This window comes from Lactuca sativa, chromosome 6 (genome assembly GCF_002870075.4).
Source record: "Lactuca sativa cultivar Salinas chromosome 6, Lsat_Salinas_v11, whole genome shotgun sequence".
Taxonomy (NCBI): Eukaryota; Viridiplantae; Streptophyta; class Magnoliopsida; order Asterales; family Asteraceae; genus Lactuca; species Lactuca sativa.
This window is the reverse complement of record NC_056628.2, coordinates 134,812,966-134,822,237: the sequence shown is the minus strand read 5'-3', so window position 1 is coordinate 134,822,237 and position 9,272 is coordinate 134,812,966.

Here is a 9,272-nt window from a genome sequence, read left to right as displayed (position 1 = left end):
GTCGTACATCCAACCCTAAATACCTTGGATCTAATTTTTCTCTATTATACATCCAAATAGCAATTTTCCAAGGTATTGTTCAAACTAGCATAGTATGAAGTACATATAATATAAATTCTAGTGGAAGTACATACCTCTTTGTTTTAGCTTGATTCCATGGAGCTTAAGAGCCTAGTGCCTCAAGTGTGACACCTCAAATGGCTCACACAACATCACCAACATCTTGGAATAACTTGAGAGAAAAAGGTTCCTATGCTCAAATCTGCTATCCCTCATGTGTACACACACTACTGCCAATTTCTTGAGCCATGGGGTCCATATATATGGTGGCTATTAGGGTTACACCATGTAACTCATGTCTTTCCGTATTCTTCATGCTCCATGGGTTAAAACCTCCATGTAGTATCCATGGGTTACTCTATGGGTTTAGCCCAACATGAAGAACTATGGATCATAAGCCCACATATAAGAATGAATGATTTACCCAATCAATCCCCATATATTTTATTAGTCTCCTTTTGATCATAGAATTAATTCCAAATTAATTCTTGATCAATACTAATTAAATAATATGATCTCATAGTAATATATTAGAACTTATAATATATTAACAAATCATAATTATCATTTTTCTCACAAAAGTCTATCCAAATTGTTCCGATGCCGTTCAACCCAAATGGACCATACCAATCGGGTCAACTACATACCAATTATAGTTGTCGACATAGACACTAATCCAACAATACCAAGTAATGTACTTATCTCCCCTTACACTCTTATAATCAAGTGTAAAACTTCTAGACTTCCTTATATTTTTTCCTCAGATACTCTTTCATTCACATTGACGTGCACAATAAAATGAAAACTTAGTTAAGTAAAACCAAAAATCACTTAAACAAAACCTAAACTGTGGATTTTTTATCGAAAAGCAGTTAGAGAGAGAGAGAGAGAGAGAGGATCTAGATTACGAAAACAACACATGACAGACATAAGACACGTAATTGGAAGCAGCAAAACTGAAAAATTGAGAAAAAAATTGAAAGCAGTGACTGGTGGTGGCGGTAGTTATAAATCTCTATTGTTCCTACAAATCATAAACCAACAAAAAACAAAAAATATAGAAAATATAACCAATTTAAAAAAGAGAAGACAATTGAATTTCAAATTTTGTGAGCGTTAAATAAGAGAAGACAAAGGAAATTTTAAAAATACTGAAATCATTCCTCAAATCACGCAAGTTGAAGATTCAAGGAGATATATGTGCAATATATGGGCGAGATAAAGAAAATATAACCAATTTCAAAAAAATCCAGTAGTGACCCCAAGAAGGAACGTGGCAAGCAGTTCCATTTAAAGGAACATGTGGGAATACACGTGCCTTCAAACCATGTAGGAATAGAGAGTAGCTTGAAATCGAGCATAGGTGTAAAGACGTCAAGATAAGGTGCGGATTATCACCATTTCTTCAAAAATGAAAAGGTAGTGGTAAATTGAGAAACCCAACAAAAATGAAATCAAAATCAATATCCAGAAACAAAACGAAGACCTTAAAATCAAAGAGAGATTGTTAGGGTTTGAGATGGGTGGTAAACAAAAAAAAGGGATATAGTAACACAGAAGCACAAAAAAGTGAGAATGAAAAGAAGGAAGCATCTAAACAATTGTAATTGATGGTGTGAGAAGGAGGTGGATGGTTGAAGGTGGTTACAACGGTGGTGAGCGGTGGTGGTTAGGGCGGTAAAGGCTGATAGTGGTTAAGATGTGGATAACAACTGAAATAGGTGGCTAGATTCGATTAGGGTTTCACAAATAATGGATGATGGGAAGCTTTGGTATTTTATAAACTCCAACTGAAATATAGGGAAGGCACAAATTATTCAACTTAGGGATTACAGGGGGCTTGGTCAAAATTCCGGAAGATAAGCTAATAAATCTTTCTTCCATTCTTTTCTTGAATTTTTCTACGTGTAGACCGATTTAATAGCCAAGGTAATGGAATTCTGGGTCAAATCAACATGATATACCAAGTAATGTACCAGACACAATATAAGTGAAATTGAATTGGAAAACAAATCAACATGATATACCAAGTAATGTACTTATCTCCCCTTACACTCTTATAATCAAGTGTAACAGTTACAGACTTCCTTATATTTTTTCCTCAGATACTCTTTTTCATTCACATTGGCGTGCACAATAAAATGAAAATGTAGTTAAGTGAAACTAAAAATCACTTAAACAAAACCCAAATTGTGGATCTGTGATCGGAAACCAGTTAGAGAGAGAGAGAGAGGATCTAAATTATGAAAACAACACATGACATGCATAAGGCACGTAATTGGAAGCAACAAAAGTGAAAAATTGAGGAAACATTTGAAAGCAGTGACTGGTGGTGGTGGTACCTATAAATCTCTATTGTTCCTACAAATCATAAACCAACAAAAAAAACAATATAGATCCAGATCAGAAAATACAGAGCAGATGAAGAAGTACATATAGAAGCGATAGAGGTGAGACTTGACAGTGGTGGTCCACGGTCTAAATTTAAAATAGGGGAAAAGAATGGAAAAACCTAGGATAAATAGGGGAAAAGAATGTTAAAATCTGGGATGCCAATTGAATTTGAAATTTTGTGAGCGATAAATAAGAGAAGACAAAGGAATTTTCAAAAATATTGAAATCATTTATTCTCTAATCCCCCCCCCCCCCCCAATCAATCCTCAAATCACACAAGTTGAAGATTCAAGGAGATATTTATGCAGTATACGGGCGAGATATAGATAATATAACCAATTTCAAAGAAATTTAGTAGTGACCCCAAGAAGGAACGTGGCAAGCAGTTCCATTTAAAGGAACATGTGGCAATACACGGGCCTTCAAACCATGCAGGAATGAAGAGTAGCTTGAAATCGAGCATAGATGTAAAGACGTCAACATAAGGTGTTGATTATCACCATTTCTTCAAAAATGAAAAGGTAGTGGTAAATTGAGAAACCCAACAAAAATGAAATCAAAATCAATATCCAGAAACAAAACGAAAACCTTAAAATCAAAGAGAGATTGTTAGGGTTTGAGATGGGTGGTAAGCAAAAAAAAGGGATATACTTATCAGTGATAATACACTGGTAAGTCTGGATGAACCTAATAGCTACACGGAAGCCATGGTAGGCCCTGAGGCTGCTAAACGGAAAGCGACTATGTACAACGATATACCGTCCATGTATGGTAATCAAGTTTGGAACTTGGTTGACAATGTACTAGGTCGCAAGAAAGTCTGGTTCAAATGGATCTTCAAGAAGAAGACTTACATGGATGGTAATGTACACACTTATAAGGCACGAGTGGTTGCAAAGGGCTTTTCTCGAACTCTGGGAGTTGATTATAATGAGACCTTTTCACCAATAGCAAAGATTAAGTATATTAGGGTTATGTTAGCCATTGCTGCATTTCATGATTATGAAATATGGCAAATGCATGTCAAAACTGCATTCCTTAATGGATGGTTGGCTGAGGATGTTTACATGAGTCAACACAAAGGGTTTTTTGAGTACAGAGTACGCTAATACAGTGTGTAAGCTTGAGAAATCCATCTATGGATTAAAACAAGCACCTCGTAGATGGAATCTTTGTTTCGATGAGAAAGTCAAAGAGTTTGGCTTTTCGATGAGCGAAGATGAATCTTGTGTATATGTTAAGGCTAGTGGGAGTATAGTTAGCTTTTTGGTATTGTATGTGGATGGCATACTACTCATAGGAAATGACATTCGAACTCTGCAGGAAGTGAAGTCCTGGCTTAGGAAGTGTTTCGCTATGAAGGACCTTGGTGAAGCTACCTATATCCTAGGGATAAGGATTTTGAGAGATAGGAGTAAGAGACTAATTGGACTTAGTCATAGTACCTACTTGGATAAGGTGCTGATAGGTTCCGCATGCAGAATTCCAAGAAAGGAGAATTACCGACCCTGAGTAACACCAGATTGAGTAAGACTCAGAGCCCGAGTACAGAGGCTGAGATAGCTGAGATGAGTCGAGTACCGTATGCTTCCGTTGTAGGCTCGATCATGTATGCTATGACTTGTACTCATCCTGATGTGGCCTTTGCATTGAGCATGGTCAGCAGGTATCAGGGGAGTCCTGACAAGGCACACTGGACTGCTGTAAACAACATTCTCAAGTACATGTGGAGGACTAAGGATTGGGTCCATACCCTCGATGGGAGTGATGACTTGAGAGTAGTAGGGTATAGTGATGCTAGCTTCAGACTGGTAGGGATAATTTCCGCTCTCAGTCAGGCTGGGTCTTTACCTTAAACGGAGGAGCAATTAGCTGGAAAAGTTCCAAGAAGGAGACAGTAGCTGATTCAACTTGCAAATCAGATTATATAGCGGCAAGCAAGGCAGCAAAGGAGGCTATATGGCTAAAGAACTTCATTGGAGACCTTGGAGTTGTACCAGCTATAAAGGAGCCTATGGAGATTTTCTGTGATAGTGAAAGTGCAGTTTCCTTAGCCTAGGAACCAAGGGATCATGGAAGATCCAGACACATCGACAGAAAATACAATTTCATCAAACATCGATTAGAAGAAGGACTCCTCGTGGCAAAGAGGGTATCATCGGATGAGAACCCAGCAATTCCCCTCACGAAGGGACCGGGTAGGGTTAAGCATCTTCAACATTCACGGCACATAGAGCTAAAGGATGATATTAGTTTTAGAAATTAGATAGTTTTGAAATTTGTAAAGTGTAATTGAGATTTGATGATAAATAAAAGTAGTTGTTTATTTATAAGTAAAGTGTTGCTATCTTTTGTCAATCGTTTACTATCATTTCAATTTTCATTTTTTGACTTCCAGAATAATTATGTTATGGTATATCATATTATTCAAATTCCCCACAGTCGGTCATATGTTGGAAGTAGATATGAATCAAGATTGTCATGAAGTTGGCTTGTAGATGTCTAAGGTGTGGGACATAGCAAAAGTTGCTACAACACTTATGAGTGCTCATAAGTTCTGAGTATTAGATTGAACCCACGCTCACTTGTATCACTTCATGGAATTTATCTCGAGTGATCGTGAGACGATAATATCATATAAGTGTTCAAACCTAGAGATATGAGTTGTTGACTATGAGTTGGTTATACATTGATTGTACGAAAGCGCATTGGTAACTCGATGTTATAAAACGTGCCTTTGTGTATGATTCAACAAGTAGTAGAACAAGCATATGACTCGAAGTTTATTGTTCCTTCTTGGATTAGAAGCAACATCTAGGTCCCTCGATGATTTTGTTGTGACCTAAGTATCGGGCCAGGTCAGAACTAAATAGATGTGTTCGATTAAGTTTTATGTCAAACAAATCGGAAATCGGGAAACAAACTGCTGGAAAATAAGTAAGACATTGTTCCATGTATTTGTCCAGCTGATATCTGGAACAGAGAATAATATGATCATTTATCTTAAATGGCGTATCATCATCATCTCAGTTCTGCGAGACTTTGAAAGAGCTACGATTGTTGATCAGTTCCTGAAGTTATTCTTGCAGTTATAATTATTAAACTTATCCAAGTGGGAGACTGTTGGATTAGGTGTCTAAGTTCATAACTATTTTTGGGATGTACTTGACCCGGTTGGCATGGTCCATTTTGGGTTACATGGCATTGCAACACATGGATAGACTAAATGAGAGAAAGGACACTTATGGTTTATTAATATATTATAAGCTCTAATGTATTAATAATATTATTTAATTAGTATTGATCAAGAATTAATTTAGAATTAATTTGGTGATCAAAAGGAGACTAATTAAATATATGGGGTTGATTGTGTAAATCATCCATTATTTTATAGTGGGCTAATGATCCATGGTTTATTGAATTGGGCTAAAAACCCATAAGGTGCTCCATGGATAGTCCATGGAGGTTATAAACCCATGGATCATGGAATATGAAATGCCATGTCAATTAGGGTTTACATGATGTAACCCTACTTGTGACACAACTATAAAAGGACCCCATGGGCTACCAAAATCAGCACTATGTGTAGAACAAGAGGGCTAGCCGATTTTGAGTGATAGTGTAATTCTCTGAAAGTTATTCCAAGAGTTGTGGTGTTGTGTGAAACATTTGAGGGATCACATTTGAGGTGCTAGGCTCACAAGGTTCTCAAGGAATCCAAGCAACAAGAAAGGTATGTTCTTCTACTAGCTTTTATGTTTCAAAGTTCCCCACGCCATGCTAGTTAGGTTAAGAACCTCAGAAAAATCAAATTCGCATGTATCTTAGTAAAAGATAGATCCAAGGTTTCTGGGGTTGCATGTACACCTTAGGAGTGTTAGAATGCTCAAAACCCTTCAATATGATGGCAGTTTTAGGGTACAATGATGGAGGTATAATGTTTTACCATTTCATGATCCCAGAGACAGATTTGGATAGTGGATTGTTACACCTTGGCACTGATTAGGAAGTTATTCAGTTGGCAAGGTATGTGCCTAATCATAAGGAAATTAATTTGTACATTGAGCATGGGAAGACTAGAGTACTCCGTTAGTTTAAATCCCCATTAAAGGTTCGTATTGAAGAAGATGAAGGAGATCATTCTCCTATAATGAATAGGATTAGAATGAAAAGGAAATTAGTTGGGTCATGTAGTAAAAAGTTGGATTTGAATGAGCCCACTGATTTGTCAATGTTGATTATACCCTATGAACCTATGATCAATAAAAAACACTCAACTGGTAAGTTTGATCCCTTTAGGGGGTACAAATTGAGGATAACCAAGGTAAAAAAATTGTTGACACAGGGGATGATAACCAACCAAAATGGGATGCTGATCCAATGGATGATTACAAGGTAATGGAGGATGTAGATGCAGAATATGGTGGGGATACAAATCTACATGATGTTGAGTTTTTTAAGGATGGATACAGTAGAAATAAGGAAAGTGTTAGTGAGGGTGCTTGGAGTGAGGGTAGTAGGAGTCAGGGTAATAGGAGTGAGAGCAGTGGGACAGATGATGATAGTGAGGATGAAGATTTCTTTATGGATTTAGAAAATATTGTAGATGATGTAGATGTTGATATGAAAGATTTTCGTATACATGTTGATGAAGATGCTGAGTGGGTTCCAAAAACAACCAAAGAAGCAGGTGGTAATAGTGTTGACTTTACTAAAGGTGAAGATTTGGAGGTCATAGACCTAGACTTGTGTGATTCACCTATTATAGGTGAAGATAACAATAGAGAGAGGATGTTGTGAAACATAATATGAAAAGACAGTGAAGAACAACAATCTAATCTTATGTACATTTGTTGGTGGGTAGGCCCAAGAAGAAAAGGAAGAGGGCATACGATGAACCTGCAATCCAGGGGAATAAATTTTCCAAGAAGTGGACAACCATTACAAGTGGAAAATGCGTCACATGTAGGCCCAAGAATAAAAGGAAGAGGGCATACGATGAACCTACAAACTAGGGGCATAAATTGTCAAAGAAATGGACCACTGTCACATGAGGAAAGTGTGTCACATATGGAAAGTGCAAGAACACAGGGCATAATTCACGAACTGGTAAAGCTCAAGGTGACCCTAATGACAAAAGAACTAGATGCACAGGAGGAAAGAAATGACGATGGGGGTGTTATTGTTAATTGTTAGGCCTTTTGATGTAATTTGCAACTTACTTTTATGGTTGTGTTAATACCTATGTTTATGTAACAAATAACAGTTATTTTGGGCTCCTTATTTTCTGTGGTCATGCATGTTGACCTTGAATTAGTGTACACACAGGTAAACTATGAAACAATGTCAACTGTTGTTGTGATATACAATAACATTTTTGTTATATTATTGTTCTTGCCAAGTAACATTTATGATATTCAAAGTGTATGGACAAATGGAAACAATACAACACACATACTGAATTCAGACTCAAAACAAACACAAACACTACATTTAGACATAACACTTCCTAATTCAGACACCACGATCAGACACCACATTCAGACATAATTCCACCTTGCTTCAAATAACGAATTGCAAAAAGACCCCAACTGAAGAGAATGATTAACTTATACATCCTAGCTTGCATTGTAGCTTGTTGAAGAGATTCTTGGAGGTTTTTCATAGACCTAATTAACCCAACCCAGGTATCACTTGTACCGACTTAGGGCAAATGGGCTCATCAAACCACCCAATCCAACCACACCTTCTCTCGTTATGAAGACAAGACAAAAATCGGCTTCCATGGTTACGGTTTGAAGAGGAAATAACAATGGCTAGATCACGATTTCCACAAGCACATATAGACATTTTTTGCAAGTTTCTTTCTCTTAGAGTAGAAGTGTTCGATTGAATTGGGGGGGGGGGGGAGAAGAAGACGTAATATAGGCATTAAAAATCTGTTTAGAAAAGGTCCATTAGGGTAAATTGACATAAATACCCTCATGTGCAAGTCACATGCGGGCAGGTTAACGTTGGAAGGGACGAACATCCTACTCGAGGAGTATTCGTGTGCAACTTAACGTCTGTTCGTACCATTTGAGGGAAAACCATCGTAGTAAGTGTTGTCTCTGCCAAGGATATTAATGGAGACCAACATCCTATCTACTATGTACGTAAAAGTCTCTTGCATCATGAAACCAGGTACTCTCACCTCGAAAAACTATTTCTTGCCTTCGTAACTGCCTCTACTAAATTAAGACATTATTTCGAAACACATACTATACATGTAAAGACTAATTATCCAATTAAGAACGTCATGAGAAAACTAGAAATGTCAGGAAGGATGGAAAAATGATCGGTGAAGTTAAGCACATTCGACATCAGATATGAACTCAGATCCGCCATAAAGTCACAAGAATTAGCAGACTTTATGGCTGAGTTTAGAGATGATCTACGAAACGAAGTAGACATGGAATCCAAGCAACTCCTAGAAGATGAACACTTGGGAAAATGGACATTGTTCACAAATGGAGCTTCAAATAAAAAAGGAACAGGGCTAGGGATCATAATAAAGTTTCCATAGGGGGACATCCTACCCCAGGCAGTTAATTGCGAATTCAATGCTACCAATAACGAAGAAGAATAAGAAACACCCATCATGGGACTACAATTGGCTAAGTTTCTTGAAAATCAGGGATATCCAAGTATTTGTTGATTCTTTATTATTAACTAATCACTTCAATAGATCTTATGTAGTAAAAAGTGAAAGATTATCTTATCAAGAGATCCTCAAAAAATTAGCTTCTGATTTCAAGAACTTTAGCCTAACCCAAGTT